The sequence below is a fragment of the Arachis ipaensis genome, chromosome B8, assembly GCF_059453495.1.
Source record: "Arachis ipaensis isolate K30076 ecotype BB chromosome B8, ASM5945349v1, whole genome shotgun sequence".
Classification (NCBI taxonomy): Eukaryota; Viridiplantae; Streptophyta; class Magnoliopsida; order Fabales; family Fabaceae; genus Arachis; species Arachis ipaensis.
The window spans coordinates 136,533,882-136,557,859 of record NC_142443.1 but is presented as its reverse complement, the minus strand read 5'-3'; the positions used below and the strand labels follow the sequence as shown (position 1 = coordinate 136,557,859).

General features: G+C 40.3%; 1 pseudogene; it reads right to left on the bottom strand.

Annotated features, from left to right (window-relative positions):
• On the bottom strand, positions 1 to 22,085 carry LOC110269692 (uncharacterized; annotated as a pseudogene).
• Positions 22,086 to 23,978: the final 1,893 nt, after the last annotated feature.

Sequence of the window (23,978 nt, the reverse complement as noted above, 5' to 3'; positions counted from 1 at the left end):
TTAAACCTTCTCGAAATCCAAAAAGGCAGAAACCTCAACTAAAATCCTTACCGGCAAACTTTTCCGGCGACAGCAGCAGGGTCTCAAGTGGCAGAAGCTCAGCCCGGAGCTCCGGCGGCAATTCCGGAAGTCACAGAACCACTCCCAGCGGCCAAAATCACAGAGATGCAGCTCCCTTCTCCGACAGCGACACCTGCGGTGGTGGCTGGTGCAAAAGCTCACAACGCAAGTAGCAACGGCGGCCTGAACCTCTTCCTTTCCTTCAGACCAGATCGGGCGGATCTCCAGCAGTGGCGGCACAGGAACGGCGGCGGCAGTTCGAGGCGACGGCGACAGCACACGGAGGCCAGCTTCGCGCGGTGCGTCGCACTCCTCCTCGCACGATTCCGACAGCAGCTCGTGGCTGGGCCAAACGGCGGCGAGTTGAACGCGGATTCTGGGCTGCGCAGCAGCTTCTACGGCGCTTCTCCTGGACGACCGTGGCGGCGCGATCCTCTCCCTCTCGTGTCTGTTTGCTCGCTCACTCGCCCTCCCTGATGCAACACGACGGCGCGGCGGCAGTGATGCCTGCCGGTGCCGCGCTTCCTCACCTCCCCTCTCCTCCGTTCGGCCAACAATGTTTCATGGGTGTGGGTCGTGTTTCCGATCCCCCCTTCTCTGCCTCTTCTCTCTCAAATTCTGTTTCCTTCATTCTTCATATGGCTGAGTGTTTGTGTTTAGGGTAGAGAGGGGCAGCAGCTGCGGCTGCTTGGGTTTGAGAGAGCTAGGGTTTCATTTTGAAACTTAGGGTTAAGGGCATTATGGTAATTTCCGATAAAATTGTGGACAATATAGTAATTGAAACCCAAATTAAATCCAACACTATTTATATATAGAAAATACTATTTGCTCATCAATTTCACAAATTATTTTCAATAAATTGTCCAAATCAAATAATTAGAAATAATATAATTAAATTCTTTATTTTCTCAAAACAGTAGTATCAATATTCTAAAATATTAATTATTTAGTCCAAAATCATATAAAAATCCTTATTATTTCTCAACCACCAACTTTGTGGTTTAAATATAGAAAATAATTCAATAATTATAAAATTGGATAATAATCATAACTTATCTCAAATTCAATAAATCAAAACTTGCCTTAATTATCTTTAATAAAATAATTTCTAAAATTAAGGCTATAAATAATTATATGATTTGAGACTTGATCATAAAAAGACTTTTCAAAAGTTCTGGGTCTTATATTCTACCCACCTTACAAAAATTTTCGTCTTTGAAAATTGATACAAAACGAAAGAAATTTCATAACAGTTCACCCTTGAACACATTTAAGGAAGAAGCAAAAATATCTCAAAATATAAACATATATATGATTTTTCAAGTACTTGGATAGCATATGGATAACGATACAAAGGTAGGAGTGTGATTGCAAAGCAAACGTTACAAGATAGGCTCAATGCACAAGGTCATATGATCTCAAAGCTTTACAAAAACTTGAGGTGCCAAAATAGAGTGCAAATCAAGATAGGCGTTCACAAAGCAAAGTGGTAATTAGCGTGGTAAAAGGCTGCAAAGCATGTTGGTATTTAAACAGCGGCATAACGTTCACTGACAATTCTCGCTCCCACTTCAGAACTTCAATTTCCCAACTCCACCAATCATTTTACAACCTCATAGCCAATCATAAGCCTAACAACTGCAAACCCGTTCGCAAGGAACAGAACACCCACAACTCTTAACGTTGTACACCTACCGCTTCAACTTCCGTATACACATATCACGTCTTAAAGAACGAACGCATCGCGTTACTACGTCTACAAGTCGCACGTGATATCAAAACAATTCTCGAGTCTACTCAGAAGGATACAAGATCTAGAACGGAGAAACAATTATCAAGGGTACTACTCATAGATTTGAGGGAATGTATCCAATTCCAGATAAATAAGGATGTCCAAGCAAAGAAGTTTGCTAGAAATAAATCGATTGACAACTCCAAAGATAACCCTTGGATCCAAGAAATTCAATAGGACCAATAAGAAGAGAACCAGCGCCTTAGTTCGAAACAAATTCAAGTTGAGTCGAAGAAGTAGAAGGTTTACAGAAAAGAATATCAAACCCAAGACAAAGCTCACAGAACTCAAGAGCACGATTACAAATACTTTCAAATACATTGTTCATGAAAAAGTCAAAAACTTACGAAAAAATCACTTTGCAGTCTAGAAGAAAAGTTGAGCAACAAACTGTAGAACCTATGCACAATTACTCAAGAGGGGGGGGGGGTGAATTGAGTATTGCAACAACAATGAATCTTTTTGCGAAAGTTAAAGACAATATACAAAAGTGTTATTGTACTAGTATTTTTCCAAGAGCTTAACTCAATTGCTAAGCATTTATAAGGAGCTTTTACTTTCCAATAGACACCAACTCAAATAAATTGATCAAGCTTTTCACCAATCGGACTTAAGCTATTCCTTAAGTACTTACGAAGCTACTTTTCGATCACAATTTATTTGCTCAAAGGTAAAAGACAAAAATATTGAAGAGATGAGTTTGGAGAGATGCAAACGCTATTTAGAGTGGTTCGGCACAATCCTTGTCCTACGTCCACTTTCTTTCTCAATCGCTATTGAGAAGTTCCACTATTGCCAAGCTTCAAGGTACTCGCGCAAAACCTTTTACAATCCGAGTCCTTAGTTTCTAACACCTCACGGTATATGATCACCACTCGTATACTAACCCACTCCACTTAGAGATTCCTTCTCTAAGATTTGCCTTGAGTACTTAGTATACTTCTTTGGTATCCTCACCGACTATAGTGTTTATAACTCTTGACTCAACCTTGGAGATCACACTCCAATTTACAAAGTGTACAAGAAAACAATTCTCAAAGAATTGTTGAGACGAAATGAGTACTCTCTAGAAGAGTGTATGATTACAATTTTAGCACTATTGAACCAATTGATATTGCTCTCTCAAATTGTGTATTATAACACCTTAAAAATGTGTAGAATGAAAGAATATGAACAAGATAGTTTGCAAATACTCACATGTGTGAAATAAGGCTTCAATCCATCTATTTATAGACTTCCCAAACCTTAGAAACGTTGGGGAGTTAATGGGATGGAGCCGTTTTGTCAAAACTAGCCGTTTTTTATGTTTTTGAATCATTTGCATTGATGCATAACACTTTGCATCGATGCAAATGTGTCTTTGAAGCTGAAATTTGAATTTTCAGCTAGGTTGCATCGATGCAAACATCTTTGCATCGATGCAACAAGTCGTTGCATGCTTTGCATCGATGCAAGATGAGTGTGCATCGATGCAAACCTTAAAGAATGGCTTAAAATCACTTCAAAATACTTAGGATTGATCTCAAACTTGTTGGAGTCAATTCCTATGCTTTTGTACCTTTGAAAACAAGTTTTTAAACCATTTGGCTAGCATCGAATTGCAAGATGTGCATCAAAACATTTTGTGAGTGTGTGTTGAGAGATTTAGCAATTGGTTCTTAACAAGAAGTTACCTAAGTCCTAAGACACTATACTTGTCTTCAAATGTTGTGGACTTGAGTTTCTTGTTGTTGTTGTGTTGCTTTCAACTCTTCATTCCTCAATGTTGAATGTTGGTTGATTTTTCAATATGCTTGTTCATTCAAGTTGTTTGTTGGTTTGTCTTTCATGTCGTTTGTTGGTTTGTCATTCATCAAAACCTACGAATACAAACTTCGCATACAAGCAACATGATTTACACAAACATTTTTCAAGAGAGTAGCAAAAGCATAAATGTGGCTTTACTTCAATACAATTTCATGTTGAAGTAGATCATGTAGAGTTTTAAAAACAAAATGCACACAAGTTTGGCTAAGAGCTAAAATATTTTCTCAAATATTTTAGAAAGATAATTAGGTGTTCAGCCTAACCAAAAGAAGTTCATAAAAACTCGGAAGTAATCAAATGCTTGTCCAAAATTCTCAAAGTTTCATATTCAAACAAGCGTGTATAATATTTATAGCAAGTACGAAAGAGAAAGTTAAACTCTTTTTAGAAAAGAAACTCCGAAGTAAAAATTTGCTTACAATTTGGTAAAGGAAATAAGTGGTGCGTCACAAACAAACCGATTTCCACTAAACAATGAAGCTTTCCAAAACTTCATTTAAAACAACGTATGCCAACTTTAAATTAACTTCGTCAAAATTGAGCAATGGTTTCAATCTCAATCAAATAACAGAAAATAAATTAGTATTCTTCCAAAGAGAATTCAAAACTTCTTTTAAAAGTTCAAAACAAGACTCCAAAAGTGTTCTTGAAATCACCATCTCAGAAGAACATTCAAGAAGTTTAAGATGTACTAAAAATGAGTCAAGCCATGCAAGAAAGGATCTTAAACCAAGATAGCTCAAACAAGATCCACTAGGCAGGAGACATCAACAAGCTTCAATTGATTCAAAAGAATACAAAAGTCATAGGAAAAGATAACTCAATCATTAGTAAATTTCCAAGGATAAATCTTTGACTAAAAACTCTTGTAAAGACAATGAGAGGATAAACGATGCACTATTTTGAAACGAATCAAACTGACTCATATAAGAATGAGATTCACCAGAGAAAGGAAAGCTGAGATTGATTATAGTGCTCCCAAAAGGTAGATGTATAATTAAAAATAGAATTGCGTATGACATTCATAGAGGTGAAAAGCTTAAGAAGGAGCGAGTCCGTTCATAAGAAGAAAGCTATGAATCCAACATTTTCAAAAGAACAATAATGGCATAAACCATGTAGTATGCTAAACTAGACTCAATTCAAAATAAGTTAAGTGGAGCTTATCAAACGAAACTCAACCGGAATAAAAGCGAAAAATCCATTTCTTTCCGAAATTCTGAAAAATACCCAAATACATAATCAAATGAAGATGTGCACTGGAGCTATAGTAGAATTACTAGAAAGTCAATTTACTTTTAAAGTAAGTGCAGTCCCGTAAACCAGTAAAAGTACAGGCGAGGTATTAAAATGAGTAGTTGTTAAACTGTGTAAGAAATCTTCAAAATTTCACATATAGATAAGAATACATCTATTCAACAGTAATTTTCATAAAAATCTCAAAATTGGCTGTGATCACTATCAAATAAGAGAAAAACTGAATCAACAATTTCTCTAAGAATGTACTCGAAATCAGGAGTTAGAATGCACAGTGCATTAGGACCAGTTCAAAGCCATATCAAAGAATACAGGAATCAAGAAGAACTCAAATAGAGGAAGATAGATGCAACAATGATTTCAAACAAGCATATCCACTTAAGATCAATCAAGAAGGCATATGAATAGAGGAATAGAGTTGAAAAAAATCAAACTACTTTTCAAGAGGATTAGCAAACAAGAACTTCAAGTTAGGACATGAAGGAACAGGTCGACTCGAACAGAATTCAAGACACAACTGAATAGCCTCGAGAAATAGTTTCTAACGTTCCCAAAACCCGCGATTCGCTTTACTCAAAACTCGTATATCATCTATGATAACCTATTAGTGCTCTCATATACATAATTCACTAGTATTAAGCCGGCCAAACTTAATACCAAGAATTATGCAATGCAAGACTAACGGCGTTAATCAATAGATTGTCATGTGCATAAAGCTCTAATTCTTGCCATTCGACAAGACTATTGCATGACAGACACTCAGAGTATGCAACTAAAGCATAGTCGGTCCATTCCTCAGGCTCTACAGGAAAGACCGTTCTGATTCCATAATGTAACACCCTAACTACCAAAGCTCACGCTTCCGGCTGCGCAACTCTGATAGCTCGGACATTACGACAACACTTATACTATTTTATACTAATATATGAGCCTGTTTAAAACTTTAGACCGCAATACCGCTCCCAAAATACTTTCGTTCGATAACATATATCCATAGATACCATACAACTTACAAAAACTCATAAAGGATACATCCATATATATACATAGATATATATATCATATTACAAGCATTAACCAATACAATCCCTAACCCTCTTACAGAATATATCAAGATACAGGAGAGGGTACAATAAATAATCTAAAGCAATACAGAGCATCTCAACAACAACTAAATAAACTCTTCGTGACTTCTGCGTCCATATCCTGAAAGGGGAAAAATATAGGGGGGTGAGAACATCATCCTCGAAAGGGTTCTCAGTAGAGGGTTTTTGGGAATTACTGTAATAGGATACGTGAAGATAAACCATACCAGTGATTAATAACCGTCTTCTGCCTCTTTTCAAAAACAAAGGTTTACAGTAAAAGAGAAATCTGAAATCCTTTTCTGAAAGAGGAGACTGTTCATTTAAAACAATATTCAAAAGCCTTTCAAAAGGTTTATCCATGCTGAACCAAATTAGCCTTTCATACATTCCCAAACCATAACCACAAAACCGAAACCAACCATCGGTCCATCTCAATTCAACCACGGCCCTAGGCCCAAAAAATCTATACAACAACCAATCACCACAATCCAACAGAGTCCCAGTTGCAAACACAGATAGGAAGTTCAAGAACAAGCAAACAGTTACAGCAAGTAGAACAAGCAGCAGTTAATCTCAAGTAATCACATAGGCAAACCAAGTACAATATGCACACGCAAACAATGTCACGTAGATGCATATGATGCATGCCTGTCCTAGTGGTTGATGATATCATCTGTCGGTTATAGAGCCAACCTGACAAGTCCTGGTAGCTAACCATTGGACTGTCCCTCTATCGTGTCTCCCCAACTCGAGTTATACTCAATATAAACTTGATCATAATCATGATCCATATCCATCACCCACACTGGTGAATATTTATGGGGGTGAGCTCATCCGGGGCTTTCACAGTGCCCGGCCACCCTAACGACATAGGGTCAAAAGAGCTTCGAGTCTCAACCTGGAGCACGTGGTGGCTAGCCACTGCTTTCTCCCAAGGAAACTCTTATCTCCGATAGTGGAAGTGCAACATTCACATTTATCAATGATTCAGCATATACATGCATTCAATCTCATCCATGGATCAACATCCATCTCAGCCATCCGGCTCACGGTTCAGTCCAAAACCAGCCAATATTCATATCATACACAGCCATTTCGGCTCACGGTTCAATCTAGAACCAACCAATATTTATAATCATACACAGCCATTCCGGCTCACAACAAAACAGCACTTCCACATTCAACATCATCAATTCATAAAATCGGCATTTAAGCCATAAATCACTTTTTCCCAAATCATTTCACTTTGAAAACAAGTTTCAACTCTTTTCAACCTTGGCTTTAAAGATCTCATTTCTCAAATCATCTCGGGCTCATAAGCCACTTTTACTCAAGGTAAATTCCCCTTTTAAAACCATGCCACTCTCGGCATCCTCTTTTCAAAACTTCCATAACCATGGAAAGTTAAAGATTCATTTTGAAACATTCAAAATCATCCATCCAACAATGGGATTTTATAACAAAATTTCTCGGCAAGGTCCCAAGTCCTTAGGGGAGAATAGCATAACTCATTTCGCCAAATTCATTTAAAATCATTAAAACCTTGGCTTTTTTATTTGAGTAATAAAATAGGATCTAAGCTAAACCGAGTCACGTAATCATTTACTTCTTTCAAGCCGTTTCCTTTACTTAGGCAAAACCAACTTCAACCCCCATGATAAATTCTAGAACGTTTCAACTGTTCAAAATTGTTTTAGTCTTGCAAGAATTCAGAGTTCAAAGAGTACTTAAAACCTTTCCCAAAACATTTCAAAATGAAACTTGTCAATAGACATTTAGGTTCTTTCAACATCATTAAAACTCCTCTAATTGAAACCTTCAAGTCAAATTCAAAGGCATTGCCCTTGTCACATTTAAAACAGCTTTAAAACATAAGTTTCATCTAAATAACTTTCTCATGAAAAAGATACAATGCCTTTCTTAAGAAGCAAGACTAAATCACAATTCCCTCTTTAATAATTCATTTCAAAAGCATGAATCATCCTTTTCTTGATATTTCAACTAAAATAGTAGAAGCCTTCAGCTCATCATTTTTCCCAGACAACATTTCAATAAAGACTCGGATTTTATAGAAATTTCGGCAGCATCTCCCCTAAAACTTGGACTTTGCCACCCGGTCCGGGTCCCAACAAAACCATTCCACAATCTTTTCCAACAGCCCAGAATCCAAAATCAATTCAAAGGCAAGCCAAAATCCAACAGTTAATATCAATACCATATTTCAAGAAAACTGTTTCAAAAATCAAATCATTATCAGCCGAATAAACTCATTTCTAAAGTTTCAAAGAAACGGTTCAGTAACAATCATTCATCAAAAACCAGATCATTTAAAGCAAGCCAGGCTGAATTCAAGAGTGGATTCTATTTTTCACATTCTCAATAAAATTAACTCAATTTAATTCTCAACGGATTAAACTCGATCTCAAAGCTTTAAAAGAATCAACTTGAAAAGCATTTCGTTTCACAAAACCACACAACAATTCAACCAACAGACGTTCATAATCAACCAATGCAAATCAAGCCATACATAAGGCCGATACAATCACCAAATACACATTCTCTCACATCAGTATCCATATGTAATAATTCCAATATATAAGAATATAGTTTTTGGAAAGCGCCCCTACCTCAAAACGCAAATTCCATAATCCAAACGTCTCATAGAGTCCTTTCCGCCTCAACCCGAACTGACGGCAACCAAAACCTCAGCTCCCAGCCACTTTCGCAATAACCATAGCAACACTAATTGCAACATATAATAATCAAGACTCGACCCCCACGTTACCCAAAAATCATTCATTAACCAAACACAAACGAATACTAATTCGAGGCTTTTCGAAATATAATTTCTTACCGAATAACACAATGGGGCAGCTGCGATTTCGAACCGGCCCGGCAACAGCTCCGGCGGCGGCCAGAAGCTTCAGTGGATCAACTATAAAAACCACGCAGCGTTAAACCTTCTCAAAATCCAAAAAGACAGAAACCTCAACTAAAATCCTTACCGGCAAACTTTTCCGGCGACAGCAGCAGGGTCTCAAGTGGCAGAAGCTCAGCCCGGAGCTCCGGCGGCGATTCTGGAAGTCACAGAACCACTCCCGGCGGCTAGAATCACAGAGATGCAGCTTCCTTCTCCGACAGCAACACCTGCGGTGGTGGCTGGTGCAAAAGCTCACAACGCAAGTAGCAACGGCGGCCTGAACCTCTTCCTTTCCTTCAGACCAGATCGGGCGGATCTCCAGCAGTGGCGGCACAGGGCTGGCGGCAGCAGTTCGAGGCGATGGCGACAGCACACGGAGGCCAGCTTCGCGCGGTGCGTCGCACTCCTCCTCGCACGATTCCGACAGCAGCTCGTGGCTGGGCCAAACGGCGGCGAGTTGAACGCGGATTCTGGGCTGCGCAGCAGCTTCTACGGCGCTTCTCCTGGACGACCGTGGCGGCGCGATCCTCTCCCTCTCGTGTCTGTTTGCTCGCTCACTCGCCCTCCCTGATGCAACACGACGGCGCGGCGGCAGTGATGCCTGCCGGTGCCGCGCTTCCTCACCTCCCCTCTCCTCCGTTCGGCCAACAATGTTTCATGGGTGTGGGTCGTGTTTCCGATCCCAAATTCTCTGCCTCTTCTCTCTCAAATTCTGTTTCCTTCATTCTTCATATGGCTGAGTGTTTGTGTTTAGGGTAGAGAGGGGCAGCAGCTGCGGCTGCTTGGGTTTGAGGGAGCTAGGTTTCATTTTGAAACTTAGAGTTAAGGACATTATGGTAATTTTCGATAAAATTGTGGACAATATAGTAATTGAAACCCAAATTAAATCCAACACTATTTATATATAGAAAATACTATTTGCTCATCAATTTCACAAATTATTTTCAATAAATTGTCCAAATCAAATAATTAGAAATAATATAATTAAATTCTTTATTTTCTCAAAACAGTAGTATCAATATTCTAAAATATTAATTATTTAGTCCAAAATCATATAAAATTCTTATTATTTCACAACCACCAACTTTGTGGTTTAAATATAGAAAATAATTCAATAATTATAAAATTTGATAATAATCATAACTTATCTCAAATTCAATAAATCAAAACTTGCCTTAATTATCTTTAATAAAATAATTTCTAAAATTAAGGCTATAAATAATTATATGATTTGAGACTTGATCATAAAAAGACTTTTCAAAGGTTCTGGGTCTTACAACTACAATAAAATAAATTAAGTGTGAGAGTTTTATTTTTTTTTTTTTACAAATTTTATATCATATCCATTTCAATAATAATAAATAAAAATACATCAACTTGATATCTAAGAGAAAATGATGAGATAAAATCATAACACAGTTCTAAAACAAAAGCTTAAATTAAACTATAATATCATTGCACAACACAAATTGAAAGTAATTTCACACTATAATATACCACACAAACAGGTAAATGACTTAAGCTTAATTACAAATTTTTTTTTATTTATGCATACATGAGAACACCATGGTCTATAAATATTTCATGGATAACATATCATATATTGCTCTGAATGATGAGCACGGGAGTTGAAGAGTATGTGGTGGTTTGTGTCCACGATAGTTGACTTCTTGCGACGACGCCTCATAGGGAAAAAAAGACTTGTTGTAAAAGCTACCTAATGAAAGAGTAATTGGTAAATGAATGATATTTTCTTCTAGCATATATGGTCTTTTATAGTGGTAAAATAAAAATTGTAGGAATAAAATTTTATATTTTTATATTCGAAATAGAATTTGATATTTATCGTAATAAAATTAAATAACTAATCAGTTATAATTCATGTATTTAAATAAATAAAATAAAAATATTTTTAAGAATTAATCAAATTAGTTAGTTGATACAAATAATTAGTATAATTGATTTTATTTGATTTATTGAATTCAAAAAAATAAATTAGGAAATAATTGATTAAAATAATTAGTTGATATAATTAATTTATTATAATTGATTGGATTTAATAAATTAGAAAAATAAATAGGAAAACATATGAGACAATAATTTTTTTAACTAAATTAATCTGTATTTATTGTATTTAATCATTATAAAAAACAAATCATCTATGCTATTATGTACCTTATAAATTAATGACTTAAAATAATTGATATAATAAATTACAATTATTTGATTGATATGTGTAACACCCTAACTACCAAAGCTCACGCTTCCGGCTGCGCGACTCTGATAGCTCAGACATTACGACGACTTTTATATTATTTAATACTAAAATATGAGCCTGTTTAAAACTTTAAACCGCAAAACCGCTCCAAAAATACTTTTGTTCGATAACGTACATCCATAGGTACCATACAACTTACAAAAACTCATAAAGAGTACATCCATATATATATATATATATATATATATATATATATATATATATATATATATATATATATATATATATATATATATATATATATATATATATATATATATATATATATAACATTACAAGAATTAACCAATACAATTCCTATCCCTCTTACAGAATATATCAAGATAAAGGCGATGGTACAACAAGTAATAATCCAAAGCAATACAGAGCATTTTAACAAAACAAATAAACTCTTCGTGACTTCTGCATCCATATCCTGGAAGGGAAAAAATGTAGGGGGGTGAGAACATCATCCTCGAAAAGGTTCTCAGTAGAGGGTTTTTGGGAATTACTGTAATAAGATACGTGAAGATAAACCGTACCAGTGGTTAATAACTGACTTATGCCTCTTTTCAAAAATAACGGTTTACAGTAAAAGAGAAAATCTGAAATCTTTTTCTGAAAGAGGAATCTGTTCATTTAAAACAATATTTCGAAAGCCTTTCAAAAGGTTCATCTATGCTAAACCAAAAATAGCCTTTCATACTATTCCAAATCGGAAACACAAAACCGAAACCAACCATCGGTCCATCTCATTTCAACCACGGCCCTAGGCCCAAACAATCCAATAACAACCAATCACCACAATCCAACAGAGTCCCAGTTGCAAACACAGATAGGAGGTTCAAGCACAAACAAACAGTTACAGCAAGTAAAGCAAGTAGCAGATAATCTCAAATAGTCACAAAGGCAAACTAAGTACAATATGCACACCCAAACAATGTCACATAAATGCATATGATGCATGCCTGTTCCTAGTGGCTGATGATATCATCTGTCGGTTATAGAGCCAACCCGACAAGTCCTGGTAGCTAACCATTGGACTGTCCCTCTGTCGTGTCTCCCCAACTCGAGTTATACTCAATATAAACTTGATCATAATCATGATCCATATCCATCACCCTCACTGGTGAATATTTATGGGGTGAGCTCATCCGGGCTTTCACAGTGCCCGGCCACCCTGACGACATAGGGTCAAAAGAGTTTCGAGTCTTGTTCCGAGGGTTACCTGAAACTGGAGGTTGATCTCGGATGAGATCTTCTGTACTGGTCGGAGATGATGTGTCCGGCTGGCTAGTGGCAGCCGGAGCTGTTGTGTCCGACTTGTTGGACTTGCTGCACTGCTGATCCTTGGCCACCGGAGGGTGGGGGTACCTGCAAGAGACTCCGATGCTTAAGTTAGCATGGGTATTAAGCAGGTTTTATGTAGAATCAGAGTATGAGTTATACCTGGGTACTCCAGTGTATTTATAGTAGTGTGGAGTGACCTTTTTAGATAAGATAAGTTAGTTATCTTGTTCTTATCTTATCTTTGGGTGAGGTCAGCTTATCTTCAAGGGAATCGCTCTTATCTCTGTAGGCTCGGACTGCCTGTGGATTTGGGTCGTGTTCTTCTATTTGGGCCCTTTATTGGGCTTTCCTGTTGATTGGCCGAGCTCTTTAGAAGAAGAGGTCGGATAGTCTGACCTGAAGAGGTCGGTCGATTTGTCGCCAATCATCCCGGGTCGGATAGCTCGACCCAGGGTATGAACAGTGCCCCTGCTTGAGCTCGGTCTTCTTCTTTGAGGTCGAGTCCTTTGACTTCGGTCCTTCTTTGGTGAAACTGAGTTCAAGCATTTTGTCGATTCCTTTCTTTGTAGAGTCTTTTTGAATATGGAACGTTTCTTCTTTCGCTTCTTCTGAAAGCGTGCGCTTTTGCATTAATATTTTGACTTTGGGAATATGCGAGGCTTTAAATACCTTCATTAATTGGTTTTAATTGCCCGTTTCCCTTGGTTTTTATTTTGAATCTTTCGATAAAAAAACAGTTTCTCTCCTTCGTAACTTCTTCTTTTACTCTCTCACTTTCTGTTTTCATCCGCATCGTTCTGCCTTTCCTTGCGTGATAGCGTCATTTGGCGATTCTCTTGGTTGATTCCATTTTCCCGTCTTCAGCTTTTGCAGCTTCTCTTTTGTTCCAGGTTGGTTTTCTCCTTCCCTTTCTTCTGCGTCATTTTCTTTGTCTGATTTAGAGAAAGTCTTGATTTGGAGAAAGTTTGGATTTTTCTGTTTTACTGTGCCCGATTGTTGTGTATTCTGAGATTTCTTCGTCTTTTTGTGTGATTTCTTTGACTTTCTCTGCTGCTTGATGCCTTTAGAATTTTGCATGTTGCCGTCGCTTCCGCTTGTGCTTTTGATGATTGTATTTGAAATGATGATTTTTGTTTCTGAAAAAAGGTTGTATCTTTGACGATTTTTCTGCTTTCGGCTTTTTTGCTATGCCCTTTTGTTTGGTGAAATTGTAGAAAGATAGTGGCTTTTTGTGTTTTTTGCTTCCTTTGCGTTTATTTGAGACCTTCGTAAGCTGTAGGAATTTTCTGAAACCTTGCCTTGTTTCTGCCTCCAAAGGATGCCCCAGGACTTTGGTTTTGAGTCTTGGGGTTTTCCTTTCCTATGTGTTTGCCTGTGTTATTTTTGTCGAGTTGTTTTGCCCCTCGTCCGAGATGATTTTTAGTAATCCAATCTTCTTTTCTTATTTGTAGGATTAGTCGACGTCATGTCTTCTCGCAATAATATTGTAGAGGTGTCTTCCAAAGTTCCTGAGGGGATGTCTGATTGGCTGGATTCCCTTGTCCTAATGTGTGTCTCTGTCGTGGATGCTGAATTTTGTGTAGAACTGAGGAAGCGTCATAGGATTTGTAGTAGCAGTGCCCGGGAGAGGGATTATGAACTCGTAGCTCCTGATTTCGATGAGAGGGCTTGCTTTTCTACTTTCCTCGAGGGGGAGCGTCCCTTCTTTTATGCTTATAAATACTTCTTCAGCCAGTTAGACGTTACTTTTTCTTTTACTGCTTTTGAAACCGACCTGTTGTGGTCATGTAACATTGCTCCATCCCAGCTTCATCTGAATTCCTGGGGTTTTATCAAAATATTTCAACTGCTTTGCCAAGAGTTAGGCATAGCATCTTCTAAAACTCTTTTCCTTTATCTTTTTGTCTCGGCCAAGCCCGGAGGTTCCTCCAAAAAGAAAGCTTCTTGGGTTTCTTTCAGGTCGGCCCAGGGGCATAAAGTTTTTGCCATGTATGATGAGTCTTTTAAAGATTTTAAGAACTATTTCTTCCGCGTCCGTGCTGTTGAGGGGGTCCGCCCCTTTTTTCTTGATGAAAATGATGAGCCTGCTTTTCCTCTAGAGTGGCAAAAGAATGTGAGAGTGCCACGTTATACATGGGAGATGCTTAATGAGGTTGAGCGGGCTTTTGTGGTTGTTCTTGAGGATTTGTGGGGGAAACCACCCCATCTGGATACAAAAAGGTTCTTGAGTGATCCGTCTTTGGTTCGAACTGCTTTGGGTACTGTCTGATTTATTTTTATACTTGCTTTCTGAGCTTTTCTTTTCCTGTGTTGTAACTTGTCGTTATGGTTGATTCTGTTTTTTCAGAGATGTCGAAAAATAATGATTCCATGAAGGCCTACAAGAAGGCGAAGAAGGCTGCTGCTGCTCAGAACATCTCGGCCAAGGCGGCCGGGGAGGGATCTTCCCTAGTGCAAGTGAAGCCGCCCGTGCCGAGTTCTCCTGGGCCAAGGAAAGTGATCCCGACTCCTCGGGTTCGTCTGGCTGAGCCTCCACAGTCTTCAGCTGCTACTTCTGGTGCTCATCCCAATAAGAAACAAAAAACAACTGAGGTCTTCAACCTTGACGCCCCTGATTTTAATGCAATCGAATTTGTAGACCAGCAGATCGGTCCCTACAGTACCCTCCCCATGGATGATGTGTCAATCCTTCGCCATCTGGATTTTATGACCCAAAACAGTGTTAAAATGGCATACATGGGGGCTGCCTTGTACCGAACTGCTCAGAATCTTCCTCTCCATGCCACTAAGGAATTTATGGAGGAGGCTAAACAGGAGTTCGACCGGATGAAGGGCCTAAAGGAGGAGCTTGAGGTAAAGGTAGCCAAGTTGGAGAAGGATCTGGAGAATGAGAAGGCGAGTTCCCTCTCTCTGGCGGCTTCGGTGAGGCTGGCCGAGGATACGGCTATGAGACATAAGGACAGTTATGTGACATCTTATCGGGAGGTGGTGCGCCTGAGGGAGGAGTTGGAGAATGCCCGAGCTGATTACTCTGAGCTCCAGGGTCATCTCGTCGGCAGTGTGACTGCTGCTTACGAGAACCTGAAGGAGCAGGTTCGAATTATTGCTCCCGAGGCTGACCTCACTCTCTTCAGCCTGGAGAATGTCGTCAGGGATGGTAAGGTTGTCCCTGATGATGAGGATGATGATGATGTTGAACCTCTCCCGGTTCCTTCTGCCAAGGTGTCAATTCCTACTGTTCCTCCTGTTGAGGTTGGCCCTCCTGTTTCTGATCCTAACTGCCAGATCTTAAACCGGGATGATGGTACTGTGGATGCTGTTCCTCTCCAGGCTCGCCCTCCTTCTCCTCAGACTGGTGCTATTAAAAAGTCTTCTGATCTTTAGTTTTTAGATATCTGTGTAGTTGGCCCGGCTTGTGGGCTTTTAACTTTTTACTTTGTGGTTGGTATCCTTTGATGACACTCTTTTTGGTTGCTTTTAGCAACCCATTAAAACAAACGCAACGAGTAGCTTCTAAGCTTTTTTGGGTCTGACCCTGAAGCTTGGTATTTTATATCATGCTTGCTTGCACTTCTTTATGCGCTTTGAGAATGTTGAGGCCTTGTTGTTCAGCCTTTTTGAGCTGTTTTTAAGTGTCAATCCATGACCGGCTTCTCTTATGTTGTCCTTTTCCAAGTTTATTTGTAGTTGACCGATGCTATCATGTCGATCTTTTGCATAATTTGTTTGAGAGGTCTTTTCGGCCTTCTTTCGACTTGTCTGTGGTAGTTTTGTTGGTCCGACTTCTCTTGTCGGTCCAAGCTGTAGCTTTCATTGGTCCGACTTCTCCTGTCGGTCCAAGCTGTAGCTTTCGTTTTTAAGTTATTTCTAGTAATCCTCTTTTTTGGACCTTTGTCGGGTCTCTTTCAGTGATTACTTTTATAACTTTCTTTTGTAGGAGATCGACTTCGTTAGGTCGATCTCTTCTAAGTTATTTTGTAATCCTCTTTTTTGGACCTTTGTCAGGTCTCTTTCAGGGATTACTTTTATAACTTTCTTTTGTAAGAGATCGACTTCGTTAGGTCGATCTCTTCTAAGTTATTTTGTAATCCTCTTTTTTGGACCTTTGTCAGGTCTCTTTCAGGGATTACTTTTATAACTTGTTTGTAGGAGGCCGACTTCTTTGCGTCGTCTTCTTTCTAAGTTATTTTTGTAGTCCTCTTTTTTGGACCTTTGTCAGGTCTCTTTTAGGGACTACTTTTATAACTTTTTCATTTTGGGCTGACTTTGTCATGTCGGGCCCTTCTAAGTTAAAGTAATCCTCTTTAATAGGGTTGGCCAGACCTCTTTCCAGGGTTTATTTATAACTTGGGTTGACTTGGTCCGACTTCTTAACGTCGGCCAGTCTTTAAGTTATTATTTTAGCAATCCATAAGACCTCGTCAGGTTCTTTTTTGGATCACTTTTGATAACTTCTTACATTATTCTGTGTTCATCTTTGCCGATTTGTAGAAAGTGGTTGTCATCTCTAGATCGTCTTTTGGGTGAATCGCATTTTCACCTTTATCGGACGGTTTATCTTTATCGTGATCGTGCAGTGAAATTGTTTTTCACTTTCCGCCGATCTGTTGCTTTATAATCGGACGATGAATGCTTAAGATTAATGTGTCTTGAGATCTTGTAGAATATCTAAAAAATATATTTTATTCAAAGGAAAGTGCAAATATATACATGTGGGAATTTTTCATCCCTTTAAGTCGGATCGCGTCTGAGTCTCAACTTGGTGCCTCGTTAAAAAATCTTTTCAGGAAAAAGAGTGCATCCAATAATGAGATCTTTTACCTTTTCTAACTGTAGTACCTTCTTAGGTTGCAGGCGTGCCATGATCTGGGAAGCTCTCGTCCATCGAGTTCAGACAGTCTGTAGTAGCCCTTCCCAAGTACTTCCACGACTCGATAGGGTCCTTTCCAGTTTGCTGCCAGCTTTCCTTCTCCTGGTAGAGTTGTTCCGATATCATTTCGGATTAGGATGAGATCATTCTCCATGAAACTTCTCGGCACTACCCTTTGATTATATCTGGAAGCCATTGGACGCATTAGTGCTTCTTCCCTGATCCGAGCTCTTTCTTGGATTTCAGGTAGTAGGTCAAGCTCTTCCCTCTGAAGTTGGGAGTCTGCTCCCTCATTGTAATGAACCACTCTAGGCGATCCTTCCTCGATCTCTACTGGAATCATTGCTTCTATTCCATATGCTAACCGGAAGGGGGATTCCTTCGTGGTGGAATGTGGCGTCGTTCGATATGTCCATAGGACCTGTGGAAGCTCATCTACCCAAGCTCCCTTTGCATATTGTAATCTCCATTTTAACCTGGCCAATATGACTTTGTTGGCAGCTTCGGCCTGTCCATTGGCTTGTGGGTGTTCAACGGAGGTGTACTGGTGCTTTATATTCAAGTCGGCTACTAGTTTTCTGAAGCCTGCATCTGTGAATTGAGTGCCATTGTCTGTGGTTATTGAATATGGAACCCCAAACCTTGTGACAATGTTTCTATATAAGAATTTCCGGCTTCTTTGAGCGGTGGCGTTGGCTAGGGGTTCTGCCTCAATCCACTTTGTGAAATAGTCTACCCCTACTATGAGAAATTTAACTTGTCCTGACCCCTGGGGGAAGGGGCCGAGAAGATCGAGTCCCCATCTTGCAAACGGCCAGGGTGAAATTACACTGATGAGCTCTTCTGGCGGGGCGATGTAAAAGTTGGCATGTTTCTGACATGGTGGGCATGTCTTTACAAATTCTGTAGCTTCCTTCTGTAGAGTCGGCCAATAAAATCCCGCTCGGAGTACCTTTTTGGTGAGAGCTCGTGCTCCGAGATGATTGCCACAAATGCTGCCGTGTACTTCTTCTAACACTTCCCTTGTGTTGGAGGTTGGCATGCATTTTAGCAATGGTATTGAGATTCCTCTTTTGTATAGGATGTTGTTTATGATGGTGTAGTATTGTGCCTCTCTTTTTAACCTCTTTGCCTCCTTTTCTTCTGTGGGGAGTGTTCCTGCTTTGAGGTAGTTGATTATGGGGGTCATCCATCCTTGGTCCTGACTTGTTATGGCTAGGACTTTTTCCTCTTCCGAGATTGACGGGTTCTGTAGCATTTCCTGTATGAGGCTTCTATTGTTGCCCCCTGGTTTGGTGCTGACTAGTTTCGAGAGTGCATCAGCTCGGGCATTTTGTTCGTGGGGTATGTGGCAGATCTTATATTCCCCGAGCTGTCTGAGCTGTTCCTTGGTTTTATCCAAATACTTTTTCATGGTAGGATCTTTGGCTTGATAGCTCCCTGTTATCTGTGAGGTGACTACTTGTGAATCACTGTAAATGTTGAGTTTCTAAGCTCCAACCTCTTTAGCCAGCTTCAAACCAGCTAATAATGCTTCATATTCCGCCTGGTTGTTTGAGGCCGAGAACCCGAACTTGAGGGAGAGCTCAACTTGGGTTCCTTGATTACTTTCTATTATCACGCCTGCGCCGCTTCCAGTTTTATTTAAAGAACCGTCTATATAGAGATTCCATTCTGTGGGGGTTTCCAGGGCATCTGTGAATTCTGCGATGAAGTCGGCCAGATACTGCGATTTGATGGCCGTCCAAGGTTCGTACTGGAGGTCGAACTCTGATAACTCTACTGCCCATTGTAAAATTCTACCTGCTAAATCTGTTTTCTGTAATATTCCTTTTATGGGCTGGTTAGTTCGGACCTTAATGGTGTGAGCCTGGAAGTACGGGCGAAGTCGTCGAGATATTAGAATGAGGGTGTAGGCAAAACTTTTCTATTTTCTGGTAGTTCAGCTCGGATCCCTGTAGCGCTTTGCTTATGAAGTAGACAAGTTGTTGCCCACTTTTGTCTTCTCTGACTAGTGCTGAGGCTATTGCCCGGTTTCCTACTGCGAGATACAATATGAGCGGTTCTCCTTTTCGTGGTCGAGATAGGGTAGGCGGCCGTCCTAAGAATTCCTTGAAGTCTTGGAAGGCTTGTTCACATTTTGTCGTCCATTCGAACTGCTTTCCCTTCCTTAAAATGGCATAGAAGGGGAGAGACCTTATCGCTGCTCCTGCTAAGAATTTGGATAGGGCGGCCAATCTCCCGTTGAGTTGCTGTACTTCTTTGACACAGATGGGGCTCTTCATGTTGAGTATGGCTTGACATTTATCCGGGTTTGCTTCAATTCCTCTTTGTGTGAGCATGAACCCTAAGAATTTGCCTGCTTCTACTGCAAAGGTGCATTTTGCGGGATTGAGTCGCATGTCATGCTTCCTTATAGTGTCGAACACTTGAGCCAGGTCGGACAATAATGTATCTTCGCTTTGTGTCTTTATCAACATGTCGTCCACATAGACTTCCATGATTTTTCTGATGTGATCTGAGAAGACTTTATTCATTAGCCTTTGATAAGTAGCTCCTGCGTTCTTGAGACCGAAAGGCATAACGATGTAGCAGTAATTTGCTTTCGGTGTTAAGAACGAGGTCTTTTCTTGATCTGGTGGATACATGAGGATTTGGTTGTATCCCGAGTATGCGTCCATAAACGAGAGGTATCTATATCCAGAGGAAGTATCTACCAGAGCGTCGATACTTGGGAGTGGGTATGGATCTTTTGGGCAGGCTTTGTTGAGATCGGTGTAATCGGTGCACATTCGCCACTTCCCATTTGATTTTTTCACCAAGACGACGTTGGCTAGCCATAGTGGGTATTTGACTTCTCTTATGAATCCTGCCTCCAGTAGTGCTTGTACTTGTTCTTCCACAGCTTGGGATCGCTCTGGCCCAAGTTTTCTTCGTCTCTGCTGCACCGGCCGAGATCCTGGGTAGACCGCCAACTTGTGGCACATTAGCTTAGGGTCTATGCCTGGCATGTCTGCGGCTTTCCATGCGAAGAGATCAACATTATCTCGTAAGAATTGTATCAGTAATTCTTTTAAGTCTCCTCTTAGGATCGTGCCGATATTAGTTGTTTTATCCGAGGTGTCTCCGATATGAATCTTCTCTATCTCACCTTCTGGCTGCGGACAGAGTTCTTCTCGTCGCTGAACTCCGCCAAGTTCAATTGTATGAAACTCTTCTCCTCTGCCTCTGAGGTTTAGACTTTCGTTATAACATCGGCATGCCATCTTTTGATCTACTTTTATCGTGGCTATCCCCTCTGTAGTTGGGAATTTCATGCATAGATGTGGAGTCGAGACTATTGCGCCGAGTTGATTGAGTGTTGTCCGACCTATTAGAGCATTGTAGGCTGAACTTACGTCGACCACAATGTAGTCTATTTTGAGGGTCCTAGATTGGTTCCCTTTTCCGAAGGTTGTGTGTAGCGATACGTATCCCAGTGGTTGTACTGGGGTATCTCCCAGCCCGAACAAGCTGTTTGGGTATGCCTTAAGCTCCCTTTCTTCTAAGCCAAGCTTGTCGAAGGCAGTTTTGAATAAGATGTCGGCGGAGCTTCCTTGGTCTATTAATGTGCGATGTAGATTGGCGTTTGCCAGTATGATAGTGATGACCATGGGATCGTCGTGTCCCAGGATGATGCCGGATGCGTCCTCTTTAGTGAATGTTATCACAGGGATATCGGGTGCTTCTTCCTTTTCCTCGACATGATATACTTCTTTGAGATATCTTTTGCAAGATGATTTGGAGATCCCACCTCCTGCGAATCCGCCGTGTATCATGTGGACGTGTCTCTCTGGTGTCTGAGGTGATCGTTCAGTTCGTCCGGCATCTTCGTCCCTTCGTCTCTTTCTTTGGTCATCATCTCAGGTGGCCAGAAATCGATCTAATTTTCCTTCTCTCACCAATTTTTCTATGATATTTTTTAAGTCGAAGCACTCGTTGGTGGAGTGCCCTCGGACTCGATGGTATTCACAGTATTCCTTCCGGTTTCCTCCTCCTCTTTTGCCTTTGAGTGGCCGCGTTGGGGGAATTTTCTCTGTATGGCAGACTTCTTTATATACGTCGACCAGGGATGCCCTGAGAGGAGTGTAATTATGGTATTTTTTGATTTTCTCCCCTTGTCGATCTTCTTTTCTTTTGGATTCCTTGTCTTTATCTTGGTAGGGGGTCCCAGATTTTGAGGCTTCTCCCAACCGAGCGTTTTCTTCCATGTTGATATATTTTTCTGCTCGTTCTTGTACTTCGTCTAAGGAGGTAGGGTACTTCTTTGATATAGATTGGCTAAAAGGTCCCTCTCGTAGGCCATTGATGAGTCCCATGATGGCGGCCTCTGTTGGTAAGCTTTGTATGTCCATGCATGTTTTGTTGAATCTCTCCATGTAGTTGCGGAGGCTCTCCCGATCTCCTTGCTTGATCCCTAGTAAACTGGGGGCGTGCTTGCCCTTATCTTTATGGATGGAGAATCTGGCCAGGAACTTTTTGGCCAGGTCATCAAAGTTTGAGATGGACTTTGGAGGTAGGTTGTCGAACCATCTGATTGCTGTTTTCGTGAGAGTTGTTGGAAAAGCTTTGCAGCGAACGGCATCTGAGGCGTCGGTGAGGTACATTCTGCTTCTAAAATTGCTGAGATGATGGTTGGGATCTGTGGTGCCATCATACAAAATCATATCCGGGAGCTTAAAGTCTTTTGGAATTTTGGTTTTCATGATTTCCCTGGTGAATGGATCTTGTTCTTTGTGTGAATTTTCCTCAGGAGCGGTCCGAGGAGCTTTTGATTTGAGATCGGCTTCTAATTGCTGTAGTTTTTCTTCCAATTCTCGACGTCACCGTACCTCTCTTTGCAGATCCTTTCCGATCTCTCGTTGTTGTTGGGTTTCTTTCTCAAGTTGCTTTAAGCGATCTTGAAGTGCTTCTATTGCTCCCGGATTTGATGAGTTTTTGTCTCCGTTGGATTACGGAGCATCCTTCAATGTAGTGTCCGCGTTCTTGTGCGGCGTTTTGTTTTCTAGATCTGAATCGTGGTCGTTGTCATGGCCGTCCGCCATGGTGTTGGGATGACTTCCAGGTTCCCTGGCAACGGCGCCAATGTTCCAAGGGTTACCTGAAACTAGAGGTCGATCTCGGATGAGATCTTCTGTACTGGTCGGAGATGACGTGTCCGGCTGGCTAGTGGCGGCCGGAGCTGTTGTGTCCGACTTGTTGGACTTGCTGCACTGCTGATCCTTGGCCACCGGAGGGTGGGGGGTACCTGCAAGAGACTCCGATGCTTAAGTTAGCACGGGTATTAAGCAGGTTTTATGTAGAATCAGAGTATGAGTTATACCTGGGTGCTCCAGTGTATTTATAGTAGTGTGGAGTGACCTTTTTAGATAAGATAAGTTAGTTATCTTGTTCTTATCTTATCTTTGGGTGAGGTCAGCTTATCTTCAAGGGAACCGCCCTTATCTCTGTAGGCTCGGACTGCCTGTGGATTTGGGTCGTGTTCCTCTATTTGGGCCCTTTATTGGGCTTTCCTGTCGATTGGCCGAGCTCTTTAGAAGAAGAGGTCGGATAGTCTGACCTGAAGAGGTCAGTCGCTTTGTCGCCAATCATCCCGGGTCAGATAGCTCGACCCAAGGTATGAACAAGTCTCAACCTGGAGCACGTGGTGGCTAGCCACTGCTTTCTCCCAGGGAAACTCTTATCTCCGATAGTGGAAGTGCAACATTCACATTTATCAATGATTCAGCATATACATGCATTCAATCTCATCCATGAATCAACATCCATCTCAGCCATCCGGCTCACGGTTCAGTCAAGAACCAGCCAATATTCATATCATACACAGCCATTCTGGCTCACGGTTCAATCCAGAACCAACCAATATTTATAATCATACATAGCCATTCTGGCTCATAACAAAATAGCACTTCCACATTCAACATCATCAATTTATAAAATCGGCATTTAAGCCATAAATCACTTTTTCCCAAATCATTTCACTTTGAAATCAAGTTTCAACTCTTTTCAGCATTGGCTTTAAAGATCTCATTTCTCAAATCATCTCAGGCTCATAAGCCACTTTTACTCAAGGTAAATTCCCCTTTTAAAACCATGCCACTCTTGGCATCCTCTTTTCAAAACTTCCATAACCATGGAAAGTTAAAGATTCATCTTGAAACATTCAAAATCATCCATCCAACCATGGGATTTTATAACAAAGTTTTTCGGCAAGGTCCCAAGTCCTTAGGGGAGAATAGCATAAATCATTTCGCCAAATTCATTTAAAATCATTAAAACCTTGGCTTTCCGATTTCAGTAATAAAATAGGATCTAAGCCAAACCGAGTCACGTAATCATTTACTTCTTTCAAGCCGTTTCCTTTACTTAGGCAAAACCAACTTCAACCCCATGATAAATTCTAGAACGTTTCAACTGTTCAAAATTGTTTTAGTCTTGCAAGAATTCAGAGTTCAAAGAGTACTTAAAACCTTTCCCAAAACATTTCAAAATGAAACTTGTCAATAGACATTTATGTTCTTTTAACATCATTGAAACTCCTCTAATTGAAACCCTCAAGTCAAATTCAAAGGCATTGCCCTTGTCACATTTAAAACAGC